The sequence below is a fragment of the Pagrus major genome, chromosome 8 (genome assembly GCF_040436345.1).
Source record: "Pagrus major chromosome 8, Pma_NU_1.0".
NCBI classification, from domain to species: domain Eukaryota; kingdom Metazoa; phylum Chordata; class Actinopteri; order Spariformes; family Sparidae; genus Pagrus; species Pagrus major.
In genome coordinates this window covers 26,905,565-26,918,851 of record NC_133222.1, presented here as the reverse complement: position 1 = coordinate 26,918,851, position 13,287 = coordinate 26,905,565, and the positions used below count along the sequence as shown (strand labels likewise).

General features: G+C 39.5%; 1 protein-coding gene across 1 annotated transcript in view; it reads left to right on the top strand.

Annotated features, from left to right (window-relative positions):
- Nucleotides 1-3,604, top strand: part of vps9d1 (VPS9 domain containing 1) — a 40,394-nt gene extending 36,790 nt beyond the window's left edge. The window contains exon 17 of the mRNA XM_073472189.1: nt 1,022-3,604. The gene's annotated coding sequence lies outside the window, so the exon portion shown is untranslated. The remainder of the gene's footprint in view (nt 1-1,021) is intronic.
- The last annotated feature ends 9,683 nt before the right edge of the window (nt 3,605-13,287 follow it).

Sequence of the window (13,287 nt, the reverse complement as noted above, 5' to 3'; positions counted from 1 at the left end):
AGAAGAGATAGAGGGAGGGATGGATGGAGTGAAGTAGACTGAGACTGATGCATTACACTGAGGGATGAGTGTATCGCTGAATGGCCTGTCTGGCGCCCACACTGCTGCTCGGCGGGACAGGGGGCGATGACACTGAATGTTATAGAATGTGACATCCTCGACTGGCATCCCCCAAAATTCTCAGTGACACAATGATTCCACTCCAGCCAAATGTTTAGCTTTAACTGCTGTGCTCCACAGAGCTGTCGCTGATCTGCCGGGTGGCTGGATTAAAGTGGAAGCATTCTGGGTATTTCAAACTGGAGAACCGGATCTAGTTTTAAATGTATGCCCTATACAATATTTAGAAAATTGTTACATGTATGACTTCCCACAACTTCACTTTTAAGCAAAATTCTTGACATTTTGACCACAGTCATTTCTAATAAGGCATTGTGTTTTCGGCTTCTCCGTCCTTCTGTCCTGTTCTGGTAAATGCGAATGCCTTGAGGGAATTTCTTCAAATATGGTACAAACATCCACTTGGACTCAATAATGAACCGATTTTTGGCCATAACCCTACTCAAATAATGACAAAACGTCAAGCAAATGTCTAATAAGATAAACTGATGTGGTGATCTAATCGTATACCAAAATCTCATCTTCACTGACAAATAAAGTCAGAAGTCATTAAAGAGTTCTCAGGTCCAAAAAGACCTTATTGTAGAGCTTATTGTACATATGTACATATGCACAAAAAAAGGGGAATTCCTTCTGCTTGATTAATATTTACTAAAGCTACAGTAGCCAGTGGTTTTTGGAAGTTACTGAGACCTTTTTAAAAAACAAAACTGTGTTCACACTCATTATGGTTGGGTTTAGTCTTTTCCTGAGAAGACTGTAAGAAAAATACAGAATGCTTCTAGCCTTATCATTTTAACAAAAAGAGAAAACCCCTAACAGTAACATTATTTTGTATGCATTTGTACATTTTAAATGCATTTCCAGTGCAGTGAATAATGTCTTCCATTTTGTGTTGTAGGCTGCTGCTCTCACAAGAGACCCTGTTGACTGCTCATCCCACATTTCCTGCTGTGCTACAGCTGAACCTCCAGCTTGCTGCAAGTTGTGCAGACACAGACATACTGTATATTGAACAGGAGGACCTACTTTTGCTCTGTTTCCAACAGAGGATTAAACCAGTGCCTATGAGTGGGTTCTAACCAAATCAGATTCTGTATGGAGCCAAACTCAACAACAGCGTTGTGTTATCAAACTATAAAGCACTGCTGCATTAACTAGCACTGGATTGTAAAAGGGACTATTGTATGTGATTTAAGTGATGCCATTGAGAATGCTTATAGAACAACTTTTAATATAGTTTACTAATGAGGGAATGTATTTGCAAACCATACTGCGGTTTTCCATTAGATGATTTCACTTGCGTTGCATTGAAAATTTCAGTCCATATACTGTGGCATTTTGTTTTCTTACAAAAACATACAAACTCATAAATTAGACTGTGTGTGCATGTGTTTGTGTGTTTGTTCATATGTTTTTAAGAATTGTTGTAAAATCCATCCACTAACTATGGATCAAAAAATAGCAATTTATGCACTTTCGGTGATGAAGCATTGCAGGGTTAGGCTACACTGGATAACGGATTTGAGTTCACACAGTAAATCAACAGACAGTCTTGGCAACAGGACAGAAGCAGCATTTCCAAGCTGTACTGTACAATAGGACATTTGTAGCTTCTCTTGACAGTCACTGCATTTGCATGTAACAGCATGTTGGTGAACATTTCATTTAGGTATACGGCAATATGGTTAGGTAGTAATACTGTGGCACGTAGTTGGACCACTGTGTGTGTGTGTGTGTGTGTGTGTGTGTGCGTGTGTGTGCGTGCGCGGTCTTGTTTTTAAATGTCTGTGGAATTAATAAACCAGTAGCCAACATAACATACATTATTAAATTCAATAGTTGGACTAAGGTTAGATTAAAGTTTGGGATAAGGGTTAGGCTAAGTCTCATGGGATTGAATGTAAGTCTAAGTGATGTCCCGAGAATTGACTTAAATTGGCGTGTGCGTTGCTTGTAAGACAATTTGCAAACCAAGGCACGGTGACTGAAGGTAAATGTGACCATAATCTGGCCATATTGATTTAGTGGTGTTTTAGGTATACAACAGTGACCTTGTTTTCTTGCCTGTATGCATACACTTCCTTTAACCTTAAATTAATTTTTTAACACCAAGGTTCAAAATCAACAAACTCTCCATAAGTACCATAAGACTGGCAAAAATGGCAACCTTTAAATTTGAAAAATGTATTATCTGGTGGGTAGATCTTGTGGCATTTAGCAAATATTAGATGTAAGATGTTAAAGGGGTGGTATCATATTGATTTGACTTAACTGAACAGAGGTCTTAACTGATATTTCACATTTGTAAAGACTTTCCTGTTAAGTCCTTCATGCTTTTTGGTTTTAAATACATGCAGAGACAAGAGTGGATGTTTACCTGGAAGGGTCTGGTGGTTTAGCTTTTTTCTTTCTTTCTTTTCTTTCTTTTCTTTTCTTTTCTTTTTTTTTTTTTGTTATTTGCAAATTGTGTTTACTTGAGTCACTATTTTCTAAAGCATGCTGTTTTTTCTTTGAAGTCTCCAGTGTTTTTTTCATCCCACCTGGTCAGCATTTGGTTTCCATTTTTTTGAACACGGTGTACAAGTCAACTTCTAAATTCCAGATATTTGCTTTGTTTTATGTCCAAGTTGTTTTATGGTTGCAGTAATGCATCTGAAACCTCACAATGGATTTAAAGTGTGCTGTTGTGGCACACTCCTTTGCTGGTTATATTCAACTCTGACATCTGAGACTTGCAGCAAGTTAACCGCAACATGTGTCTTTAGACAAAAAGGTTTGTGATGATGTTGTTACAACCTTGAGCTCGCACGGGAATCAAGTCCTTAATTCATTTTTGTAATGCACTGGAATGAATGGAAACCAACAGCTTGTTGCAGATGGGTGCCAGCAACATTCAAATAACTTTAGCCATGGTGTGTCTCAGTAAATAAGGGGCAGTAATTTAAATGTTACTACATGTGTAAATATGCTAGTATATGCAAAAGTGTAGTTTGGTTTGTATTTTGAAAACGCACCTAAAGCAGACTTACCTTCATTGTCACTTAGTGACCGAATAACTACAGTTTTATAAATGGTCATTTTATTAATTTAATTTGTTTGCTTGCTTGAATGTACTATTTAATTTTTATTTTGTATAGGTCCAACAGATGTGAAAAAATGTCTTAAGAACTGTTATGGATTTACTACTACTCCTTATATTTTGTGACATTAACACCAAAAACAGATTTATGTCTATGTAATAAATAGTAATGTAATTATAATTAATATGGCAGGATGCTGTGATATTTTGCTAAGTGGATTAAGCCACTACATTTATGTAAATTATTAACTGTACATTTTGCATACCTTTTGAGAAATGAATGTGAATGTTATTTCATTGGTTGGCAGTTTTAATGTGAAAGGTTGGAAATATAAAACAGAGAATGGTGAATGTGTGTTTAAGAGATGGCTCAATAAAGAGAACAGAGAATTGTTTAAATCATTTTGAAATGTGTGTTGTCGTCTGACCCCAGCTGTGGATCTGTATTGCTAAGCCTCAACGTCCTCAGGCTCTCTGTGATTAGGATGTTGATGATGTGGCATGAGCCAGGATTTTTTGGTTCATCATATCTGATTTAATCCTAATCTGGAACTGCAAAGTCCTTCAACCCAAATCTGCTGAAGTGCAGTTTATTTCCAGTTAGCCCCCGTAGTATTGACTTCACTACGTTTCACAAGCTCTTCGCTTTTAGTGTCATAAATTAACAAAATAAACTCACAAAACATCATGAAAGGAAGTGCTTACTTATTTACATCTATTTTCCTTACAAAACAGATACAACTGTACGCCTTCTAATTTAAGTCTCCTTTTTTACCAAACTGGCATGAGCTTAATTGTCTTTGAAGCTCATTGTAAAACACAGTTTATTCAGACACATCATAAAGAAAATAAAACTCGCCAAAAACAGTAAAATGTGAAAATATTCCCACTCTAACTGCTTTTTTCACCGGCTGTTGATGCCTGACTCTATCTTGCTCCTCTGCCCCTTCATGCCTCTGCTGTCCTCGCCTGCTGTGTTGCCCCCCAGAGTCATAGTGCTGGTCAGAACCGCTGTAAATCACCTCCGTACTGTATTCCCTGTGTCCAGTTGTGATCACTCTCAAGCTGTTAAACTGGGCTGAAATGAGCCCCATTGCCTGTGGTGACGCCTCCATGATCCGAGGTCTCAGTCCAGACAAATTCTACGGCTGTGGCTCCACAGCTAACTGAGCCATGAGCTAATTAGCTAACAGTAGCTAGCTACAACCGAGGATAGCAAAGCAGTTGTCGATTACTCTGGAGCTGCCTTCACATTCTGCCCATATTTTACAAATTACTCCTTTAATAACTGTATTCCAACCTGGTGACAGATGGTAAGAATAACTTTATAGAAATAGCCAACCCTCTTGCTGAAATCTTGTCTGCTTATGAAGTTCATATAGAGACATCAGTAATAAAGATATAATATGGAGGAATTCTGTCTTAAAATGTCTGAAAACTTTTGTCCTTTGTTAAATATTTTGTTGAGTTTTGTACCACAAGTTAACTCAAAGTATTGGTCCATTTCATTAGGTTGCTGTCGCTACTACAGGAGTAGGGGAGTTAGCGAACAAGACCAAATTTAAGGTGATAAAAACTTAAGTTCCAGTCAGCAGTCAAAATTACAGTAAAGTGACAACGACAACGGAGGTCTGCTCTGCGGACCACTGATTCAGTCAGGTCAAGAAATGATCTGGAGTGAAGATGAATCCAGATCAGACGATATGATTTTCCTCATGTTGGACTGAGCCTCCAACACTCTAACCAACGCTGAACAGCATCGCACAACTACAAATGTCTTGTGTTTTGTTTTGATAGAGAGCCCACTAGTGATGGAAATTACATATTGTACCTTTAAACTAAGACTGTTTCATAACCATTTAAAAACTCCATGTAGTACCCTAATTATCCTTGTACATGATAAGATACATACTGAGTTTGTACACCAGAAGAGAACCAAGCCAAATGTATTTTGAGATATTGTGAGCAAAAAGGCAAAAACTCAGTTTCTGAACATACAGAATTAATTTGACATTAAGATGGGAAGTTGTCATTTGAACGTTTGAGTGTTTGAATGTTTAAAATGCCTACCTGCAGAACTCACTGTACTGAAACTTTCCCATGCAATTAAAGCTGCTCTTTAAGAGATGGGGTGAGGTTTTATGTTTTTTTTAGCAGGCTCATGATTATCACTGAAACTTCTCTTGCACATCCATCGGAGAGAACCCCACCAAGCATGCACCCAGCATCAATTGTATCTGACCACATTCATCAGTAATATCTAATTGTTTAATGATAATTAGAGCGTGGAAAATCATTTTTCTGAACAAAAGTTAGCTGGCTGACCTACAAATGTCTGTTCTGTGAGACAGGCAGCAAACTCACCAGTTCCTACTTTAAACACTGGCTCATATACAAACATTTTAGGCATTTTCACAACAGACGTTTTGTGATGCCAGCAGGAAAAGCACGGGTGTAATTTATCATTTTTACCAAGGCTGCATTATAAAGGTTAAAGGAGACACTGTAATGGAATGGGACCATCGTTAATTTTATTAAATACATCTGTGCTTTTTTCCCTATGACAAGTCTCCTACGAAGAAAAGTGTATGGGTCTCATTTAAATGACAAAGAAACTTTCTGCCCAAGATTTGATAACTTCTAATTGGGAACAACAATAATAAAATCAATAGCTTCAGTAGGAACAGACAAAAAAAATGACCATTTTACATTTAAGACTTACAACAATTCATGGCTGTCTCTAAACTGAAAGAAAATACTTATATCGGACCTGTTTCATTCCACACCAAACAGCAGAGACAAACAGTTTTCAACAAAGAAAAACAAAGTCCCTGTCTCTTGACACCAAATACTAACAGGCACTGATGTGACTTGTCTTAGTTTGTTTTTTTTATTCAGCTGTCAGTTGTTAGGGTGCCTGTGTGTGATGGCTGAATGATGCGGAGGCCGTGATGGGCACATGGCTGAATACCAGCAGAAGAAAAAACAACATGCCACTCTGAATCAGTCAGAGCACCACCAGAAGCCCCAGCACCACCCAGCATGTCATCCTCCTCTTGCCTGCATTCTCTTGCTTTTTCTCTCCATGAATGTTCTTTTTCTTGCTCACTGTGTGTTCTTTTTTTGTCCCTTTCCAGTTCACTTAAGCAACTGAACCACACAGTGCCGGCCCTGACCAATTTGGTGCCCTAGGCAAGATTTTGGCTGGCGCCCCCTTGCATCGCAGTCAATTTTACAATCAATTTTCATACACTCACACAGAAACTACATGTATGTATTCAAGATTTTATTTCTTTTAAGTCAAAAATATCACACCAAATAAAAACTGAAGAAAGAAACAAGTGATAAATAAAAAATACAATATAAATAAGGTATTGCACTGGTATACTATTGGTATTAAAGAATATTCTATTTACATACAAAATAAAAACAGTCTGTATTCTTTGGGAGGAAACATTTGCAGCAGAAGCAGTGCAAGCTATCATTCTTTTTTGAGTAGATCAGCCAGCTTCTTTTGACTCTGGTAAAAAAGTCATGTGGACACTTTATCCCATCTTTGTTTTTGGGATATGTGTAACTGTTTCTTATTTGAAATGGTCGTCTGTGAACTAACTCCTTTCTTACTTTGTCAGTTAGAAGAGATGGCCAGTCAGCAGGGTCTATTGGTGCAGCCTTTAGTCCTGATGCTGTGTCACTCTCTGTGCTGAGGTAGAGGACAGGAGCACCTGATGCTGTGTCACTGGCGGTGGTGGTGAAATATTTTAAAAGTGCATCTGAAGAGAGAAGAGAAGTATGTGACCACTGGATGTTACATTTTAAAATACAATGAGATTCATTCAATTTTATCGTCAGTGCAATGCAGTTCAGTCTAACCAGAGTGCAAAAAGCAGTAAAGTGCAGTGAAATTTATATATGTGTATATATATATATGTAGCCTATGAATGATATGGGAAAGCTAAGGTATGTAGTATTAACAGTAATACACTTTAACTGCACTTTAACACTGATGTAAACTTTAACAAACACAAACTGTGACACAATAAACCAAAGTCTTACAACTGCCCTGTTACTTATAAAGTGGATGGAAAACTCAGAGCATTTTAACTGACATACAAGCAGGAAAACACAGCCAACAGGTTAAAATAACACCTGAACAGGCCTGACGTTAACTTTCCAAACGTCCCTGATGAATTTAAGGTGGAGTAACATTAACTTCCGTCGACTCAGCTATTTACTGATTATTAAACAATGCTACTATCGTCCGAAGTAAGCTAGCAAGTTAACACTCTGCTCCAACAACGGTAACTACGATCATTAAACTATTAGTTTAATTCACTTAATCACATTGACGTCACTGTACCTCTTTCTTTTTCACGTTTTTCTTCCTCTGCTTTCCTTCTTGTCCTCCCCTGGGCGCGGATGGTTTCAGTCTATTGGACATTGTGTTTCCACAGTATCAATAAACGTCTCTCTTGGGTCACGGTCCGGTCAGATTCAGGCAGCTCGCCTCTCGACCCCGCCCCCTCCCTCACAGAGGGCAGGTACAGTGCAACGAGCCAGGAACCCAGAAAAAAGGCCTCTCCAATATTTAATAGGCTTTGCAATAAGGTTATGTTGCTGTGGGCTTATATAATATTTCTAAATAATATTAGTAATAGCACTGGTAAAAAATAGTATTTTTTTTTCTCCCCCTGTTTGCGGCGCCCCCCGTGGATGACGGCGCCCTTAGCATTTGCCTATACTGCCTATGCCCAGGGCCGGCCCTGGAACCACAGGTCATCAGAGTTCTTTGGGTCCTTTCCAGGTCAGCTGAGTCATCGCCTCCTGCTTCAGGTTTTACCACCATACATTGCAAGGTCAATTCTATTAGTTGGGTACTTAGTAATAGCTAGCTTAAAGCTAGGTAAGTTATTCTTGAAGTAAAATCTCTTAACGTCCTGCCAACAATCAATAAATCAAATGCTCTGAGAAATAAGAGAAAAAAGATCCAGTATTGCTAAAGCTATTAGCGAGCTAGTTGCACAAGAATGGAAGAGAAAGTGCAGCTTAAGTGTCCCAATACTTACATGCTAGCATGTGCAAAAAGCAGTGAGCAGTAAGCCTGTTGAACCCCTTAGCTAACTACCAGCCACTGAGGCAGCAACAGACGCGTTAAGCAAAAAGCACACACCTACACCAAGGAGCTGTAACAGCTGTGGCACGCGGGGGCCAAACACACCACTGAGCCACATGATGAGTTGAAAATGAAAATATACTATGTGTGTGTATGTGTGTGGTCATGTGTGCACACTTACATGTGCATATTTGACTTCATTTGTACGTGTTTGCCGCTGTGTGTTTTAAACTGTACTCATTGACATATCTGTCTCTGTCTTTGCCCAATTGTGATCGGTTGCCATGGTGATGTTAACTAAGTTGGTAGTGGTAACCAACAGAGAAAGTTGATTTTATAGTGATTGTAGCTGAATCTCACCTCACATTATCAGTTATCATTAACAGTTACTGCAATCATTTAAATGATGATATGGCAGAAAATATGATAGTCGGAGCACACTATGACATTTTTCAAAAGTGTGGCTAGTGGAGCAGTTAAGAAAAGTGGATGTGTTTGCATGCCTTCAGATATTTTTCCTCCTCCCTTCTAATGCGACTTAATGCCGCAGTTGGTCAGTGCTGCTGTCTTTTAAAAGCCAAAGTGCCTCCAGCATTTATAACCAATAAATAAGAACAATCCTCTCATCTTATCCCACATTACCTCTGAACCACTCGGTAGATTTGTTGTGGTTACTGGGCACCTGTCGGAAATACATTATAACAATAGCTAAACTGCTCAGCAGTAGTTTTGAATGAACAATCAGCCTACCTGCTGCAGTCACGCTGTCTGTTATCGCCTACTCCAAAAGTGGCCAGTGCCAGGCCTCGGCCGAGCTTCATGGAAGATCACATCAGGGCAATAACTACGTTTTTGTATGTATTAGATATATAGATTTTGCTTTAGATTCCTTTAGCTCTCTGTGCTCCTCCTTGATGCATCGGAATCTCTGCAGGCAGGAAATGAGGCACAGATACAGTGTGATTATTACCAAAATGTTACAGTGACCTCATTATAACTATTTCATTGATGGAAAACAAGAAATACCTCTTCTTTATATTTTATTTCAAATAAGAATAACATTTACAGTATCTTCTTATTTTAAAGGGCATATTTTAGTATATAACTTCATTTTAAAGACACATCAAGCCTTTGTATCTTTTCAACAATTTCATACAACTTGGAATTTATGGAAGATGAAGTAAGCTAGGATGCAAGTATTTTCGCAGTATTTCTAAAATCCTTGCCACGGCCCTGTCCACGCCGTCCAGCTCCAACCAAGCTTCTTCAAATTTTCTGTCCTGACAGAAATATTCATCGTGGTGAAAGTACTGACTGTCATCTAGTGTCCCTTCAAACATGGCAGTCATGATAAAATGTTCTCTCCCCCTGTTGTCAAACTTCGGCCCTAACCCATTTTAGACACAACATTTTGAATCAATTAGTTCATAATTGCGTTACTCTGTGTGACAAGCTGGAATACGTCTGTGTTTACGAGTGTGTTTTACTGCAGTGTCAGTGATTGTGTGTCCTGTCAGCGTGGTGGGACACACCCTGGCAGAGATAGCGTGACTTGAGCCTTCTGACTGTGGTTTCCTGACCTCAGAGCTGGCTGCTGATATGACACAAGCCTCTGGAGTCTGTAAGCCTATATCAACAATTTCCAAAGCAACAAGCATGCAGACAGCTGTTATTAAATAGATGTCCCCTTTATCCACAATGCTGTGACTCGTCTCCAGGCCAGGGAAAGATGATATCTCACCGGGGACCACACACACACACACACACACACACAATCTCCTGCCTTCATGGCTGCCCAGCATCTCTAACTAAACTACCATCTGTGATTCAGCCTGTGTAACTGTTCTGTGGTGTCGATATGTGGTATGTGGGTTTTCAGAAATGAAAGCTTCAACGCTGCTTTGGTGAGGCCTCCATCACAAAAAGGCAGCGCGCCATACTGCCAAGATCATGGCTTGTTTTTCCATCTGGTTTAAACTTTTAATCCCTCTCATCTTAGCCACTCCAGCTTTTAATCAAAAGCAGAGGAACAGTTTGTCACCCACCTCTCGGCTGGACTGTTCTTCCTCCCTCATTGTCATCATCTTGTTGTCTCATCAGGTACGGGGTAGGTATGAGCCATTGACAGATGTGTGTGATAGATATGTGTCAGAAAGTTGTTACCGTTTTTGGGTAGATTAAGGCCTCATTTGGTGAAAGTACCAGTCCTCCCATTTATTTGAGTGATTGTAGTGTGTTTAGACTGCAGCAGTGCAGATCGCAGGGGATGCTGCACAACAAACAAACAAACAAACAAACAAGGAGGATGCTTGGATGAAACATGGACGCTGTGAAGAAATTGGTACAAAATCAGCTTTGGAGCAATGCAACACAGCGACATGGTGGCCAATCACGCAAGCCAGCGATCATTCTAGAAGACTGTTAGCATGGCTTGCAAATGCTAGTAGCATGAATGTCCTAAAACACAATGTAGTGTAATGTAATGCTTCACATGTAGGACCAGCGGGCTTATCCTACTGTGGTGATGGCATGGCCCTCAGAGCAGAGGCAGAATAGGTCAGGTCAGTCGCGGGTGCACTGGTAGGCAGAGGTTATGTTAGACTTTCTCATTGTCCTTTATTTTGATGGACATGGTCATGAAAATTCCATTATAATCTATCATACCCCAAATTATAATTTATTTTTTAATGACTGAGACGAGACCTGTTTATTGGCATTTTATTTTTAAAAAACTTCAAATCACATTTAATTAACAGAAAAAAGGAATAAATGCACAGCCACAGTGTGCTCACTTTTCATGTCAACACCACATGAAGCAGATACATTTTTTTTGCACAGCAACAGCAGAGGGCACTAAAACACTGCAGCCATTAAGGCTAAATATGAAAATATGTACTTTTACAGAATCAGACAGTTACAATTAAAATATGAACAAACCATTTACAAGAAATTCAAATAAACTTAATTGACTGGCTGTAGCCTAGCCCGTACTCAAACCTTTGTCCTGGTCTGTATGGCTTGAGCCTAATAAAGCGCATCAAGGGAGATTGCTGCAGAGGTGATTGTCATTAAGTTTTGCATCCTTGCAAAACTTAATGACTTTTGCACTCCCTCCGCTTCAGGGCTTCCAGCCCGTAGCTCTTCAATGCGCTCTCAGCACCCAATAGTGAGGGGGATTACTACGGGTTTTCTACATGTGATTGCTGAATGTGTTGTGTGTAAATTACCAATGTTATGGTAGATCACCCTCCGTTTTCTAATCTGTCAAAATGACGGACAGCCATCAGATTTTGCCGTCATTGTTAAAAAAAATACCATTCAGCCAATGATGGTTAATGTGACCTCTGCTTGCGACATGGAGAAAACAATGGACCTGTCTTTGGGATACATTATGTTTGACTTTTATTCACTCATTTGGTCCTGACCACCAGTTTAAAACCCACCAGAACGTAGCCACATCACCTCGGCCCCCTCCAGCTCACTGACGTGAGAGAGTGCTCCGAGCAGTGAACACCAGGAAGGCCGCTGTTCCAGATGGAGTACCCGGTAAGGTGCTCAAGGCATGTGCTGATCAGCTCTCACGGGTCATCACCACCATCTTCAACCACTCCTTGACACAAGCCATCATTCCATACTGCCTGAAATCAGCCACAATCATTCCCATACCCAAGAAATCAGCCACAGACAGCCTCAATGACAACCGCCCTGTAGCACTCACACCTGTCATCATGAAGTGCTTTGAAAGGCTGGTCTTACACCACATAAAAGCATGCCTCCCTCCCACCTTTGATCCACACCCCCGCTCATCGAGCAAACAGATCCACCGAGGTAGCCATAGCCATAGGTCTCCATACTGCGCTGAGCCAACTGGAACAAAGAGGAATTATAGTGAGTTGCATACATACAGTATGGTCCTGTCATTCACTTTGTGTGTATTCCACCTGACCTCCACACTCAAACCAAGTAAGTCGAGCTGCACCACAGGAACAGAAGCAGCGACTGAATCCAAGATCCACAAACTGACCTATATTATTTAAAAACGTGACATGTCCGAACAAATGGAGTCAATAAGGAGTTTCTCCTCAGACATTTTCAGTGGCAAACATATTAACGGTAGGAAATCAACAAATACATTATAATAAGTTACACTGTACAGCAGCATTGCGTTGCTGAAGTCCCACTGTGTGTTATCGCCCAATCCAAAAGTGGCCTGTGCCAGGCTTTGCACAAGGTTCATGGTGATGAAGGATCACATCAGGCAATAAGTATGTCCAAATATGAATAAGAGGTCAGTATGTCCGGACCATTGTGCTGCTAAAGAGTTTGTAGTGACATTTTTTTCTTTTTTTCTTTCATGTGTTAGAATCTCTGTAGACTGACAGTTGTGTGTCCAGTGATTATTACCAAAGTGTTGTTTTTATTGCAAGTAAGAATTACATTTACAGTAGGCCTATAGTATTTCTTATTTTAAAGAGTAAATTATGGACTGGTATATATTTAATTTAAAGACATATTTGGACTATGTATCTTTTCAACAATTTTATACAAATCTCGGTAACATGTTAGTATTTTATTATTTTTTTTTCAAAGAAATAAGTTTAAGTCAGAATTTTCCAAGTCAAAAGTTTTCCAGCACCTCTTCCTTCCCTGCCTGTAGTAACCACTAAATGTAATATCTGTTTTCCCCTGCCTGTCTACTCCACATCAATGTGTAAAAAATAAAATAAAATAAAAGATAAAAACTCACAATACAGACTAAAGAACTTGAGGTAAGTAGTGTTCTTGGCTCCAAAAAGCACAGCTACTGCAGTTGTGCTCCTTTGCTCATTTAGTTTGACAGTGAAGGGGATGTTAATGCAATAAGAAACTGAACTGAACTGAACTGTTATTTTCAAAACAGCCATATTTGTGACTTCTGTTGAATTCTAGTCCAATTTTCCTATATTTGTTGGCAGTAAAAATATTTCCTAAG